The sequence below is a fragment of the Trichechus manatus genome, unplaced genomic scaffold (genome assembly GCF_000243295.1).
Source record: "Trichechus manatus latirostris isolate Lorelei unplaced genomic scaffold, TriManLat1.0 scaffold00071, whole genome shotgun sequence".
NCBI classification, from domain to species: Eukaryota; Metazoa; Chordata; class Mammalia; order Sirenia; family Trichechidae; genus Trichechus; species Trichechus manatus.
The window spans coordinates 1,654,902-1,668,971 of NW_004444007.1; the positions used below are offsets into that span (position 1 = coordinate 1,654,902).

The 14,070-nt window shown below is 39.0% G+C and overlaps 1 non-coding gene across 1 annotated transcript; it reads right to left on the reverse strand.

Moving 5' to 3' along the window:
* Positions 1-4,978: 4,978 nt before the first annotated feature.
* Positions 4,979-5,052, reverse strand: TRNAN-GUU (transfer RNA asparagine (anticodon GUU)). Its single transcript has one exon. It is a non-coding gene; the product is annotated as a tRNA-Asn (tRNA).
* Between the last annotated feature and the right edge of the window lie 9,018 nt (positions 5,053-14,070).

A 14,070-nucleotide genomic window follows, 5' to 3' on the forward strand; every position in this document is an offset into this window, starting at 1 on the left:
AAATAAGGAAAGGTTTTCAGTACTAACATGGAATAATTTATAATATACATTGTTAAGTGAAAAAAGGAAAGTTCAAAACAGTATGTAAACACACACACACTATGCATAAAAAATATCTCTGAAAGATACCAAGAAACTGATAACATTAGTTATCGCCACAGAGAAATATTGAGTGGTTGGCGACAGGCACAGAAAGGGAAACGTTCACGTCGTACTTTTGAATTTTGAACCATGTGAATGCATTTATTTTAAAAATTAAATAGACAGCTAATACATAGACACAAAAAAAAACACAAGTTAATATAAAAATTAGGTTTAAATTTCCTCATACCCTAAGGTTTTAATATCAGAAGAGTCATTTTTCATCCTTGCAAAATATGAGTGGTTGCAGTTTCGGGCAAATTATTTCTGGTTGTAAATGTTTTTAATTATATAAAGAGAATTCCTCACACTTCTTTCGGAGGTCTGTTCACCAAATTGACTTTACCTGGTCAGCCTCCTTTTCCAGAACACAAGGTAAGGATGAGGGTTCTCTGAGTACTTCTTTTTTCTCACCAGAGCCTTTGCTCAACATCCAAGGTTACTTGAGTCATAAACATAAACAGCTATACATGTGGCCCCTGCTGGACAGAATACACGGGAATGAAATCAACTACATCTGTGAAAAGAGACGAGGGAGAAGCTTAATATCATCTGTCAGAAAAAAGCCAGTGGCCAACTGCAGAACAGACCATCAATTGCTCATATGCAAGTTCAACTTGAAGCTGAAGAAAATTAGAACAAGTCCACGAGAGCCAAAATACGACCTTGAGTATATCCCACCTGAATTTAGAGACCATCTCAAGGAGAGATTTGATACATTAAACACTAATGACCAAAGACTAGGATAACATCATGGACATCATACATGAAAAAAGCAAGAGGTCATTAAAAAGACGGGAAAGAAAGAAAAGACCAAACTGAATGTCAGAAGAGATCATGATACTTGCAAAAGCGAATGGAAGAAATGATGAAGTAAGAGTCAAACAGAAGATTTCAAATGACAGCTCGAGAAGACAAAGTAAAGTAATATAATGAAATGTGTAAAGACATGGAGATAAAAAGCCAAAAGGGAAGAAGATGCTCAGCTCAAGCTGAAAGAACTGAAGAAACAATTGAAGTCTCAAATTGCAATATTGAAGGATACTATGGGGAAAATTTTGAATGAAGCAGGAAGCATCAAAAGATGATAGAAGGATTACACAGAGTCACTGTAACCAGAAAGAACTGGCCGATGTTCAGCCATTTCAGGAGGTAGCATATGATTGAGAATCAATGGTACTGACGAAGAAGTCCAAGCTGCACTGAAGGCAAAAAACAAGGCTCCGGGAATTGACGGAATACCAATCGAGATGTTTCAACAAATGGATGCAATGCTGGAAGTGCCCACTTGTCTATGCCAAGAAATTTAGAAGACAGCTTCCTCGCCATCCGACTGGAAGAGATTCATATTTGTCTCCATTCCAAAGAAAAGTGATCCAACAGAACGTGTAAATTATCAAACATTATCATTAATATTACACGCAAGTAAAATTTTGCTGAAGATCATTCAAAAACAGTTGCAGCAACACATCAATAGGCAACTGCCAGAAAATCAAGCCAGATTCAGAACAGGACATGAAATGAGGGATATCATTTCTGATGTCAGATGGATCTTGGCTGAAAGCAGAGAATACCAGAAATATGTTTACCTGTGTTTTATTGACTATGTAAAGGCATTTGGCTGTGTGGATCATAACAAATTATGGGTAACATTTCAAAGAATGGGAAATCCAGAACATTTAATTGTGCTCATAAGGAAGCTGTACCTAGATCAAGGGGCAGTAGTTCAAACAGAACAAAATACTGCCTAGTTTAAAATCAGGAAAGTTGTGCATCAGGGTTGTATACGTTCACCATATTTATTCAATCTGTATGCTAAGCAAATAATCTGAGAAGCTGAACTATATGAAGAATGCAGCATCAGGATAGGAGGAAGACTCTAAAAGGACTTGAAGCACTTACTGATGAAGATAAAAGACTACAGCCTTCAGTATGGATTACACCTCAACATAAAAAAAACAAAAATCCTCACAACTGGACCAATAAGCTACATCATGATAAACAAAAAATACTGAAGTTGTCAAGGCTTTCACTTTACTTGGATCCACAATCAACACCCAAGGAAGCAGCAGTCAAGAAGTCAAATGAAGTATTGCATTGGCCAAATCTGCTGCAAAGATCTCTTTGAAGTGTTGAAAAGCAAAGATGTCACTTTTCGAACTAAGGTGCTCTTGACCCAAGTCATGGTGTTTTCGATCACCTCATATGCATGTGAAAGCTGGAAATAAGGAAGACTGAAGAACTGATGTCTTTGAATTATGGTGTTGGTGAAGAATATTGAATATACCATGGACTGCCAAAAGAATGAACAAAGCTGTCTTGGAAGAAGTACAGCCAGAGTGCTCCTTTGAAGCAAAGATGGTGAGACTTCGTCTCACATACTTTGGACATGTTATCAGGTGGAACAAATCCCTGGAAATGGACATCATACTTGTTAAGGTAGAGGGTCAACAAAAAAGAGGAAGACTCTTGACAAGATAGATTGACACAGTGGCTACAACAATGGGCTCAAACATAGCAAAGATTGTGAGGATGGCACAGGACTAGGCAGTGTTTGTTCTGTTGTACATAGGGTCACTGGCACCTAACATTTAATTTTTTTTTTTTTTTTTTGTACTTTAGATGAAGGTTTATAGAACAAACTAGCTTCTCATTAAACAATACACATATTGTTTTGTGACATTGGTTGCCAACCCCATGAAATGTCAACACTCTCTCCTTCTCGACCTTGAATTCCTTATTGCCAGTTTCCTGTCCCCTCCTGCCTTCTAGTCCTTGCCCCTGGGCTGGTGTGCCCATTTAGTCTCATTTTGTTTTATGGGCCTGTCTAATCTTTGGCTGAAGGGTGAACCTTAGGAGTGACTTCATTACTGAGCTACAAGGGTGTCCAGGGGTCATATTCTCGGGATTTCTCCAGTCTCTGTCACACCAGTAAGTCTGGTCTTTTTTTGTTAGTTAGAATTTTATTCTACATTTTTCTCCAGCTTGTCTGGGACCTTCTATTCCCCGTCAGAGCAGTCGGTGGTGGTAGCCAGGCACCATCTAGTTGTGCTGGACTCAGCCTGGTAGAGGCTATAGTACTTGTGATCCATTAGTTATTTGGACTAATCTTTCCCTTGTGTCTTTGGTTTTGTTCTTCTTTGCTCCAGACTGTGTGAGACCAGTGGAGTATCTTAGACGGCCATGGACAAGCTTTTAAGACCCCAGAAGCTACTTACCAAAGTAGAGTAACATTCAATATTTTAATGGGTTTAATGCAATCATCTAAGTATTTGTGGAGTTGATGAGTAATATGAAAGTAAGGCTTTAACTGGCTCATTAGTGGACATGCCTCTCGTAAACTAAAGTTCAGGGTACTTAAAATGCCCTCAACATAATGATTACAGGCTGGGAAAAGTGAGACTGTTTAGCTGAATGTGTTTCTGCTAAAATCAAACAATATCTGCATATTGTTCTACTTCTTTCCAATTTCTTCTCAGAGCATTTTTCTCCTTTCCGTCTAACTTTAAGGTTTTCCCAAGTCTTGAATGTCTTATATATTCCTGGTAAGAAGGGACTAAACTAAGAAATTCTCCTTTGCATCACCACTGAGAAATCTTGTGCCTTTTTCTTAGTCATTTAATACTCTCCTGTTCCTACTCTTAGCTCTTGGGCAGCCCATAACAAGCTTTTTTGTTGCTGCTTTAACAAGTGCTTTCTCAATGCTCTCAGATGTGGGAAAGTATAACTTACTAGTTACTGATATATGTTTAAGCTTTCCAGCTTATAAAGCTTCAGATATGGCTTTTCTTTTGGCTGTTTATGATTGTGCAAACAGTATCACAAAGCTCAAGTCTGGAAGGAACTTTAGGTATGATTCAGTAAAATCCCTTATATAAGAAAACAAGTCTGAAGAACTAAAACAGCAGTTTGTCAGGAATTCACACTAAGGAAACGATCCAGGGCTGGACCCCAAACGTCACCTCCAATACAGTTACTTTCAAACATAAATTAATTTACAGCCTCACTGTGCATCCCCAATTTCCATTGCTCCCTTCTCACAAGAAACATAAGGTCCCTGCCTAGCTCTTTTGATCTTGTAATGCCTAAGAATGACCTCATTTCATAATTTTGGTCATTTATGCTACTGTTGGTGCGTAAATTTGAATAATAGTCATATCAACTGGTCTTCCTTGTAGGCGTATGGATATTATACTATCACTGACAGCATTGTACTTCAGGATGCATCCTAAAATGTTCTTTTTGACAATGAGCACATCATTCTTCAATTTCTCATTTGGGCATGGTAGACCATATTATTGTCCAATGCAGAATGGCAAATACCAGTCCATTTCAGCTCACTAATGCCTAAGAGATCGATGTTTATGCATTCCATTTCATTTTTGATGATTTCCAATTTTCCTAGATTCATACTTCATACATTCCACATTCCAATTATTGATAGATGTTTGCAGCTGTTTCTTCTCATTTTGAGTCATGCCACATCAGCAAATGAAGGTCCCAAAAGCTTGACTCTATCCATGCCATTAAGGTTGACTCTACGCAGCTCTTTCCCCATCGTATTTTGAGTGCCTTCCATCTTCCGGAACTATATCAGACAATGTTCCACTGCTATTCAGAAGGTTTTCACTGGCTAATTCTTTTCAGAAGTAGACTTCTGGATTCTGCTTCCTAGTTTGTCTTAGTCTGAAAGCTCAGCTGAAATACCAGTGACATAGCTCCCAGTATCACAGCAACATGCAAGCCCTCACAGTACGACAAACTGAGAGATGCATGGGGGAAAATCTTGCAGTACTTGTGGTTGTATTGCACCTTTCCATGGGTCATCACATCATATTGTCCCTGGGTGGGCTTGAACCACCAACCTTTTGGTTAACAGCCAAATTCGCTAACTGATTGCACCACAGAGACTGTGTGGATCTTAACAAATTATGGATAACATTGCGAAGAATGGAATTCCAGAACACTTAATTGTTCCCATGAGAAACCTGTACATAGATCAAGAGGCAGTTGTTAGAAGGGAACAAGGAGATATTGTGTGGTTTAAAGTCAGGAAAGGTGTGTATCAGGGTTATATCCTTTCACCATACTTATTCAATGTATATGCTGTGCAAATAATCTGAGAAACTGGGCTATATGAAGCATGGGACATCAGGATTGAAGGAAGACTCATTAACAACCTGCTTTATGCAGATGACACAGCCGCGCTTGCTGAAAGTGAAGAGCACTTGAAGCATTTACTAATGAAGATCAAAGACCATAGCCTTCAGTATGGACTACACCTCAGCATAAAGAAAACAAAAAATCCTCACAACTGAACCAATAAACAACATCATGATCAACAGAGAAAGGATTGACGTTATTAAGGATTTCATTTTATTTGGATCCACAATCAACACCCATGGAAGCAGTAGTCAAGAAATCAAAAGACACACTGCATTGGGCAAATCTGCTGCAAAAAACCTCTTTACATAGTGTGTATGTACCCTAGTTTGTTTATCCATTCATCTGTTGATGGGCATCTAGGTTGTGTCCATCTTTTTGCTACTGTAAACAAAGTTGCAATGAACATGGGTGTGCATATGTCTATTCGTGTGACGGCTCTTATTTCTCTAGGATATATTCCTAAGAGTGAGATTGCTGGATCATATGGTATATGTATTTCTAGCTTTCTACAGAATCACCATATTGTTTTCCAAAATGCTTGTACCATTTTGCATTCCCACCAGCAGTACATAAGAGATCCAATCTCCCCACAGCCTCTCCAACATTTGCTATTTTCTGTTTTTTTGATTCATGCCAGTAATGTCAGGGTGAGATGGTAGTTTTGATTTGCATTTCTCTAATGGCTAGTGATCACGAGCATTTCCTCATGTGTCTATTAACCCCTTGAATGTCTTCTTTGGTGAAGTGTCTGTTCAATTCCTTTGCCCATTTTTTAGTTTGATTATTTGTCTCTTTGTTGTAGAGGTGTTGGATATTCCTGTAGATTTTAGAGATTAGGCCTTTGTCGGATTAGTAATAGCCATACATTTTTTTCCCAGTCCGTAGGTTCTCTTTTTACTCTTTTGGTGAAGTCTTTTGATGAGCGTAAGTGTTTAATTTTTAGAAGATCCCATTTATCTACCTTAGCTTCTAGAGTTTGTATGTTGTTAATTGTTTGTATCCTGTTAATGCCATGTATTAGAATCTCTAGCATTGATCCTATTTTTTATTCTATGATCTTGATGGTTTTTGGTTTTATATTTAGGTCTTTGATCCATTTTGAGTTAGTTTTTGTGTATGGTGTGAGGTATGAGTCCTGTTTCATTTTTTTGCAGATGGACATCCTATTTTACCAGCACCATTTGTTAAAAAGATTGTCTTTTCCCCACTGGATGGACTTTGGGCCCTTGTCGAAGATCAGGTAACCATAGGTGTGTGGATTTACATCTGGGTTCTTGATTCTGTTCCATTGGTCAGTGTATCTGTTGTTGTACCAGTACCAGACTGTTTTGACTACTGTAGCTGTATGGTAGTTTCTGAGGTCAGGTAGTGCGAGTTCTCCTACTTTATTCTTCTTCTTCGATAATGCTTTACTTATCCAGGGCCTCTTCCCTTTCCACAACTACCACAGACTCTACCAGACTGAGTCCAGTACAACTAGCTGGTGCCCGGCTACCTCCACCGACTGCTCTGACAGACATCACAACATAGGGTCTTGGACAGAGCTGGAGAAAAATGTAGAACAAATTCTAACTCACAAAAAAAAGACCCAACTTACTGGCCTGACAGAGACTGGAGAAACCCTGAGAGAATGGTCCCCGGACACCCTTTTAGCTCAGTAATGAAGTCACTCCAGAGGTTCACCTTTTAGCCAAAGATTAGACAGACCCATAGGACAAAACGAGACTAAAGGGACAAACCAGCCCAGGGGCAAGGACTAGAAGATAGGAGGGGACAGGAAAGCTGATAATAGGGAACCCAAGGTCGAGAAGGGAGAGTACTGACATGTCATGGAGTTGTTAACCAATGTCACAAAGCAATATATGTACTAACCATTAAAAAAAAAAAGAATTTTTTCTTTCCACCACAAAAAAAAAGACCCCTTTAAAGTGCTGAAAATCAAAGATGTCACTTTGAAGACTAAGATGCGCCTGACCCAAGCCATGGTGTTTTCAGTTGCCTCATATACGCACAAAAGCTGGACGATGAATAAGGAGGATCAAAGAAGAATTGACTCCTTTGAATTGTGGCATTGGCAAAGAATGTTGAATATACCATGGACTGCCAAAAGAATGAACACATCTGTGTTGGAAGAAATACACCCACAATGCCCCTTAGATGCAAGGATGGCAAGACTATGTCTTACATACTCTAGACATATTAGCAGGAGGGATCAGTCCCTGGAGAAGGACATCATGCTTGGTAAAGTAGAAGGTCAGCGAAAAAGAGGCAGACCCTCAACAAGATGGATTGACACAGTGGCTGCAACAATGGGCTCAAGCATAACAAAAATTGTGAGGATGATGCAGGACCGGGCAGTGTTGCCTTCTGTTGTGTATAGGGTCACTATGAGTCAGAACCGACTTGAAGGCACCTAACAACATGTTTCTGTGGATTAATGTACCCATCTGTATATTGGAAAGTCTATAATAAAAAAAAAATTATCATTTTCTGCAGTTGTACATGGAAAAAGTTGCTTGTTTTTGTGCTTTGCAAGCATCAGTCACAGTTTTAGTCCTTGCTGGTGGAGACAGGAGGAGCACCTCAATTTTTATCCTGAAATTGCCATGGCTTCCAAGATATAATATACCTGCATATACCTGTGAACAGTTTTCATCTCAAGGACATTTGTCTTATGTTAGGTTCCCCAGAAGAAGACATGAGACAGGATTTAGGTACAAGTGATTCAGTACAGAAGGGCTCCAAGGAGAAATCTGTGGATGAATGAGGGAAGCAGGGCAAGGAAGAAGAACACAAGCAAGAGTACAATTTCAGATAAAGTCTCGATCTCAACCTCAGCCTTCAGGGGAGCTCCTGAATTTAAAATAAGCAAGAGGCTGAGCTTTCATAACCCCTCACCAGTCCGTCCTTGGTAAGGGCTGTCCCTGAGGGCATGTAAACTGCCAGGGACTCTCTGTGCATGCAGGGACCAAAAAAGAATTGACACATTTGAATTATGGTTCTAGAGAAGAATACTGAATATACCATGGACTGCCAGAAGAATGAACAAATCTGTCTTGGAGGAAGTATAGCCAGACTGCTGCTTAGAAGCTGGGATTACTTCTTGTTTTCTTTGGGCATGTTATTAGGAGGAACTATAGAGACAATTTAAAAAAGCAATGATGGTTTTGATTCCCTGGTGCTACCCTAACAAAAAAATACAAATTAGTGGTTTTAAGGAACAAAAATTTTTTGCCCTACAGTTTTAGAGGCTAGAAGTCCAAATCAGGGCATCAGCTCTAGGAGAGGGTTCTTTATTGTCAGTAGCTCAGGGAGTGCCTGAGAGTTCCTTGGTGTCTGTCTTCCCCCTGTTTGTGTTTCTGTGTGTGATCAGGTGTCTTAGTCATCTACTGCTGCTATAACAGAAATACCACAAAGTGGATGGTTTTAACAAAGAGAAATTTATTCTCTCACAGTCCAGTAAGCTACAAGTCCAAATTCAGGGCATCAGCTCCAGGAGAAGGCTTTCTCTCTCTGTCAACTCTGGAGGAAGATCCTTGCATTGCATCAGTCTTCTTTTGGTCTGGGAGCGTCTCAGCGCAGGAACCTCAGATCCAAAGGTTGCACTCTGCTCCCAGCACTGCTTTCTTGGTGGTATGAGGTTCCCATGTATCTCTGCTTGCTTCTCTCTTTTAATCTCAAAAGAGATTGGATTAAGACACTATCTGATCTTGTAGACGTCATCAGTATAACCTCATCATAGTGACAGAGTTTACAACACATAAGGAGATCACATATAACCTCATCATAGTGATAGAGTTTACAACACATAAGGAAATCATATCAGATTACACAATCATATACCATACTGGGAATCATGACCTAGTCATTTTTGGGGGGACATAATTTAATCCATGACATCAGGTTTATGATCCACCATACTTTTATTAACAAAACAAAAGAAAAGCCCTATTTCCAAACAGGGTTATATTGACAGGGACTGGTGTTAGGACTTCTACATTTCTTTTTAGGGAACACAATTCAATCTGCAACAGTGGTTGCCAGAGGTCAGGAGTTCAGAAAGAGGGAGGGAGGGAGGAAAGAATGAATGGATGGAGCACAAGGAATTTTTAAGGCAGTAAAACTATTACATAAGATACATAATGTTAAAAAATGACTTCATGCATTTATCAAAACCCATAGCACTGTACAGCACAAAGAGTAAGTCTTAATGTAAACTATCGACTTTAGTAAATAATAATGTAAGGTACCACACTGACGCAAGACATTAATAATAGGGGAAACTGTGCATGTGTGTTGGGGTGAGGGGGAGTGGGTATATGGGAACTCTCTGTATTTCCTGCTCAATTTTCCTATAAACCTACAACTACTTTTTTAAAAAGTCCATTAAATACAATAAAAAATAAACAGATAAAATGACCTGTTTTCTATTTTATCAAAGAAGGAGCAGTCAAGGCTTATTTTCATCTATCTACTCTTTGGCCCTGGTGGCGTAGTGGTTAAGAGCTACAGCTGTTAACCAAAAGGTCAGCAGTTTCAATCCACCAGGCGCTCCTTGGAAACTCTGTGGGGTAGTTCCACTCTTTCCTACAGAGTCCCTATGAGTCGGAATCAACTTGATGGCAATTGTTGTTTTTTTTTTTTTTTTGGTTTACTCTTTGGCACGTAGTAGAAATGAACTCTCCCCACAAAATGTTGAAATAAAATAAAACAAAGCAAAAGTTTGGGCGTAATCCTATCAAATCTTTAGATACTGGAAGACAAATCAAAGAATTAGAGACCTCCACACTTCATCCTACCCACTCTGTTCCTATAATTTCACCCTTTCAACTTTTTATAAGATGTAGCTCAAAACAAAAACCAAACCTGTTGCTGTCGAGTCTATTCTGATTCATAGCAACCCTATAGGACAGAGTAGAACAGCCCCAGAGGATTTCCAAGGAGCAGCTGGTGGATTTGAACTGCTAACCTTTTGGTTAGCAGCCGAGCTCTTAACCACTGCACCACCATGGCTCCAAGACATAGCTTAGGGTTATTAATGTTGAGAACAGAGTAATTTTAAGTAAAACAGACCACTCATGGCATGATTTAAAGTAGTTACTCCTAATCTAAGGATCTAGAACCTCAGGCTAAATAAATAAACATCAAGAGCAAAAAGCCATGTGAAAATCACATATTTACTTGAGGCATGGCCACATGGATTAAATAAAAGGACAAGTTTATTTTGTTTGGCTAAATATCAAATAAGCCCCATATGGTAATACACATTATCATATGCTGATCACAAGCTCTGTTGGCAGTTGTATCTATTTGATTTAAAAATTGAACTATGCAAACAATAAATGGTTACTTAAAGAACTCAATTTATTTTGTTTGACCAATTATTTCAAAAAATAAGCCCTATAAGTGAAAAATATAGAGGAAATTCTTCACTGGTGAAAAAGACTGAGGATATGTGCTTCCCACCCTCTCAGATGTAGGTGGAGTTGAAGTATCTAGTGTTGAATATGAAATTATCAACAACATTGGCCTCTAGAGTAAAAATGTAAACAAATTCTCCTGTAGATTTATTCCTGTGCCAGTCATTTAACTTCTCAATATTCAGGACTTTTATTAGTTTTCGTCAACACTCTTCCATCAGTTTGTAGTACTGTGGTGGCTTATGTGTTGCTGTGATGGTGGAAGCTATGCCACCAGTATTTCAAATACCAGCAAAGTCACCCATTGTGGGCGAGTTATAGTGGAGCTTCCAGACTAAGACAGACTAGGAAGAAGGATCTGGCAGTCTACTTCCAAAAACAAAATGGCCAGTGAAAACCTTATGAATAGCAGTGGAACATCATCTGATATAGTGCCGGAAGATGAGACCCTCAGGTTGGAAGGCACTCACATACAACTGGGAAAGAGCTGCCTCCTCCGAGAAGAGTTGACCTTAATGACATGGATGGACTAAAGCTTTCAAGACCTTCATTTGCTGATATGGCATGACTCAAAATGAGAAGAAACAGCTGCACACATCCATAAATAATCAGAATGTGGTTATACGAAGTATGACTTTAGAAAAATTGGAAATTGTCAAAAATCAAATGGAACTCATAAACATAGATATCCTAGGCATTAGTGAGTTGAAAAGGACTGATATTGGCCATTTTAAATCAGACCATCATATGGTCTACTATGCCGGAATGACAAATTGAAGAGGAATGGCATTGCATTCACCCTCAAAAGGAACATTTCAAGATCTATCCCGAAGTACAATGCTTGCAGTGATAGGATAATATCCATACGCCTAAAAGAAGACCAGTTATTATGACTATTATTCAAATTTACTCAGCAACCACTAAGGACAAAGATGAAGAAATAGAAGCTTTTTACCAGATCTGCAGTCTGAAATTTATCGAACATGCGATCAGGATGCATTGATAATTACTGGTGATTGGAAAGCAAAAGTTGGAAACAAAGAAGAAGGATTAGTAGTTGGAAAATGTGACCTTGGTGATAGAAATGACGCCGGAGATCACACGATAGAATTTTGTAAGACCAACGACTTCTTCATTGGAAATACATTTTTTCAACAACATAAATGGCGACTATACACGTGGACCTCACCGGATGGAATACACGGGAATCAAATTGACTACATCTGTGGAAAAAAAACAGGGAGTAGCTCAATATTATCAGTCAGAACAAGGTCAGGGGCCATCTGTGGAAAAGACCATCAATTGCTCCTATGCAAGTTCAAATTGAAGTTGAAGAAAATTAAAACAAGTCCAAGAGAGCCAAAGTATGACCTTGAGGATATCTTACCTAAATTTAGAGACCATCTCAAGAATAGATTCCAGTCATTGAACATTAATGACCAGACGAGCTGTGGTATGACATCATATATGAAGAAAGCAAAAGATCATTAAAAGGCAGAAAAGAAAGAAAAGACCAAAATGGATGTCAGAAGAGACTCTAAAACTTGCTCTTGAACATAGCGTATCTAAAGAGAGCAGAAGAAATGATCATGTAAAAAAGCCGAACAGAAAATTTCAAAGGGTGCCTTGAGAAGACAAAGTAAAGTATTATAATGAAATGTGCAAAGACCTAGAGTTAGAAAACCAAAAGAGAAGAACATCCTTGACATTTATTAAGCTGAAAGAACTGAAGAAAAAATTCAAGCCTCTAGTTACAATATTGAAGGATTCTATGGGTAAAATAGTGAACGACATAGGAAGCATCAAAAGTAGATGGAAGGAATACACAGAGTCCCTGTACCAAAAAGAATTGGTTGACATTCAACCACTTCAGGAGGTAGCACATGATTAAGAACTGATGGCACTGAAGGAAGTCCAAGCTGTTCTGAAAGCATTGGTGGCAAACAAGGCTCCAGGAATTGATGGAATTCCAATTGAGATGTTTCAACAAAGAGATGGCAATGCTGAAAGCACTTACTCATCAATGCCAAGAAATTTGGAAAACAGCTACCTGGCCAACTGACTGAAGGAGATCCATATTTGTGCCCATTCCAAAGAATGCAGAAATTACTGAACAATATCATTAACATCATATGCAAGTAAAATTTTCCTGAAGATAATTAAAAAATGGTTTCAGCAGTACATCGGCAGGGAACTGCCAGAAATTCAGGCCAGATTCAGAAGAGGAGGTAGAACGAGGACTATCACTGCTGATGTCAGATGGATCCTGGCTGAAAGCAGAGAATACCAGAAAGATGTTTACCTGTGTATTATGGACTATACAAAGGCATTTGATTATGTGGATCGTAACAAATTATGGATAACATTGCAAAGAATGGCAATTCTGGAACACTTATTTGTGCTCATGTGGAACCTGTATATAGGCCAAGAGGCACTCCTTCGAACAGAACAGGGAATACTGAGTGGTTTAAAAGCAGAAAAGCTGGGTATGTCAGGGTTGTATCCTTTCACCACACTTATTCAATCTGTATACTTAGCAAATACTCTGAGAAACTGCACTACATGTAGAATAACATGGCATCAGGATTGGAGCAAGACTCATTAACAACCTTGCTTTCTGAAAGCTAAGAGGACTTGAAGCACTTACTGATGAAGATCAAAGACTATAGCCTTCAGTATGGATTACACCTCCACAATAAAAAAAAAAAAATCCTCACAACTGGACCAAGAAACAACATCATAAGAAATGGAGAAAATATTGAAGTGGTCAAGGACTTCATTTTATTTGGATCCACAATCAACACCCACAGAAGTAACAGTAAAGAAATCAAATGACATATTACAGTGAGCAACTCTGCTGCCAAAGACCTCTTTAAAGTGTTAAAAAAAACAAAGATGTCACTTTGAGGACTAACGTGCCCCTGACCCAAGCCATTATATTTCCAGTCCATTCATATGCACGCAAAAGCTGGATAGCTAATAATGAAGACCAAAGAAGAATTGATGCCTTTGAATTATGGTGTTGGTGAAGAATATTGACTATACCATGGACTGCCAGAAGAATGAACAAATCTGTCTTGGAAGAAGTACAACCAGAATGTTCCTTAGAAGTGAGGATGGTGAGACTTTGGCTCATGTACGCTGGACGTCATCAGGAGGGTCCAGACCCTGGAGAAGGACATCATGCTTGGTAGAGGGTCAGCAAAAAAGAGGAAGACCTCAGGGAGAGTCCGGCAAGATGGCGCTCTAAGCAGAAGCACCACGCCGTCCCTCCACAACAAAGATCCGAAAAACTAAGCCAAACAGAGAATCAACAATCCTGAAACCCTAGAACATCAAATGA